This window comes from Mya arenaria, chromosome 7 (genome assembly GCF_026914265.1).
Source record: "Mya arenaria isolate MELC-2E11 chromosome 7, ASM2691426v1".
Lineage (NCBI taxonomy): Eukaryota > Metazoa > Mollusca > Bivalvia > Myida > Myidae > Mya > Mya arenaria.
Window position 1 is genome coordinate 62,172,345 of NC_069128.1, and position 3,112 is coordinate 62,175,456.

A 3,112-nucleotide genomic window follows, 5' to 3' on the forward strand; every position below is an offset into this window, starting at 1 on the left:
TTATTATGTTTTAATATGCTATGTGTAAAATAACTATCATTATTCATTTGACTTGTTTAATTTGTACTTTTTATTAGTGTATACTACAGAATAGCGAAATGAAAAAATGATCGATGTAAGTTTTATCAAGTCTGTCATACAAACATCATCTTGACATGTGTAGCAGTAAATGTCAGGAGGTATTTTGCGTATGTAGCAATTTTCTTCCGACATTCCAGCATTGGTACTTTTGATATAAAGAAACTGTCATATTTTTTCGTATTGCCTGTTAATGCTGTTTGGTCATAAACAGTAATGCGGGGTACCTGTGTTGCATTAGATCATGTCTAGTCACATTGAATAACCTATTTCTATGTACCTGAAAATCAGTTCATGTGTGATATATAACTGTCGGTTCTTCTCAAACCTTCTAGAAGTCTAAGCCTCATGTATAATGTTACATTTATTCAACTTGATCATAAAGCAAAACAACAAAGTCAGATACCTGTAACAAACCTGAAATAATTTTCTTTAGTACAAATACCAGTACAATTCATTTATTTATGCTTCTTTGCTATCCATTTATTTTCAATTCTCGTACACCAGAGTGATGATGCTATGCGTACGACAGATTATCATTGCCAAACCTTTGATGGATGAGAATGTTATTTTGAAAAAAAGAAAATTAGGGTCGGCCCCTATTCATTTTTAGGGACCGTCGAGCCACCGAAATCAGACATATTAATTTTTTGGCCTGAGGAATGATACGAATCACATGCTTAAGAATTGAGAACATTTTGAACAAATTGACTATGTTCGATCGTGGTATTTTAAATTAGTTCTATTGTTGACTGCATTCATACAAATCAGGGTAAACAATGAAACCATGAATGGATGCCAAAATGATTTTGATGGGTGATTATTCATTAATGCGTTCATATAGCTATCTTAATATGTAGCTTAAATCATAAACAATACACTAGTTTGTTAAGACTGAAGATTGTTTTATGTCGTTGCTAGTTTTTTATGCAAGATTAAATGCTCAATAGTGAATGCCATTTTGTACTTATTATTCCGTATTCGATGTACATGTAGATGTTAAAATTCTTGAAATAGCCCAGCCGGTCAGTAGTTAGCTCTGAGTCGTAAGGTGAAAAAAATCGTTGCTATATTTTTGTGCATTGAATTTTTGCTAATATACTAATTGAAAACAATGGCAGGGGTTCAAAGCCTATATGAAGACGTCAGACTTATGCACCAGTCAATTGTAACCACGCTCTAGGTCCGGGAGTATACCGGGAATAGCGAGGGAAAAGGGCCGTGATTTTACCTTCCAGGTTGCCCCGCAGTGTCGAGTGAATGCGGTGGTTTTGTTTTCCCGCCGAAAATAGCAGGGCCTTACCTAGGATGTCCCCGGGGTGCGAGGGCATTTTTCGGGGATTTTACCAACAGTTTGTCTCCGCAGGGCGGGGATTTTACCTGGGAATGGCTGGACCGAAAGTCAAAGTCCCCGCTATTCCCCGGACCTTGGGGCCGTGGCTACAACTGAGTGTGGTGCATTAAGATGTGTACTTTACGACATAGATCCGTTAACAAAATGGGCCTGCTTGTCTTATATTCTCCTTAAATGGGTGACAGTTTCATTTTAGTAAAGACATGTTCGAAGGCTGCATAAAACGTGCAAAAAACGGCTTCGTTTTTGACGCCTTATTAACATGGCAAACAGATTGGCTCACGTTGTCCACTGTTGTTGTCATCGCCTTCGGCGTCTTTACTTTCTTGTCAGTTCTCTAATGTAAGCATTTCTCAAAGAAGCATTACCAAAGATGATCACCATGTTCATAATGTCAAGGACAACGGATGTATGACACCTTTATATAACTAGACCTTGTCCGTTCGCCTACTCGAGTTATGTTTAATGTATGGTCACCGAACTAAATAACGATAAGCCGATCGATTGGTACTTTGTTAAAGTTAACAACGATGTTAACATAATCGTTGTTAACTTGCAATTCGTCACTGTTCTAGAGGTTTAAGTGGCATACGCTTTTGATCTGCTGTATTTTTAACAATATTTGACACAAGTGTTTCATCCGAACGCGTTTATATTTGAATATGTGACAACACCATCAAAAACACGTTTAAAGGTTAAGGATGATGTCATAAATCAGGTTGTTAACTTTAACCACGTTCTGAACAATCGGTCCTTTGTTTTATATAAACATGATCTAGTGGTCAAAGATAATTACTATGCATTGATCGCAGTTATGGTCGACGAAGTTCTGTTTGTCATAACCTGCCCTTAAGTCTTTCCATTATTTTGAGCAATATTTAGTCTTGAGCATCAAATTTGGTCTTAGTTTAAACATTATATATTTCACAACGATTGTGAAGAAAGTTATGATAACTTATACTAAGTCATTCTCGTTGGCACAATGTTGCACGAGAGTGTGGTCTTGTGTTGTGGGGGGAACCGGAGTACCCGGAGAAAACCCACTTGTCCGTCATGGTGACCACTAACCAAACTAAACGTGGTCGTAGTATAAAGAGTTATTTTTCAGCCAATCGTTCCGCGGCATATTATGTAACACCGGACTCTGGGAACGCCAAGCGGAAACTCAAAACCAATGTCCACTCTTTAACGTCATTAGTTTGTACATGTATATGATCTGAAAGAATTAAGTTCTAGCATTGTGATACTCTGGGAGCACCAAATGCATTTTCATGTTGATTGATACCGTAGTAAGCAACACAGCAACACATAAATCGATTCCGTTGGATACAGTTCCATTTAATGCACCAGTAAATTGTAACCACGCACCCCCCCCCCGGTCCGGGGAATAACGGGGACTTTGACTTCCGGTCTAGCCAAGCCCGGGTAAAATTCCCGCCCTGCGGGGACAAATTGATGGTAAGGAAAAAATACCCACCAAATGCCCGCGCACCCCAGGAATCCTAGGCAAGGCCCGTGTCGACTCTATATTTGGCGCGAAGACAAAACCTACGCATTCACCCGGGGCCACCTAGAAGGTTAAAACATGGCCCATTGCCACGGCTATTCCCGGTATACCCGGGGGCGTGGTTACAATTGACTGGTGCATAACATGACCTTCTGTGTGCTGTAATGAAGTGA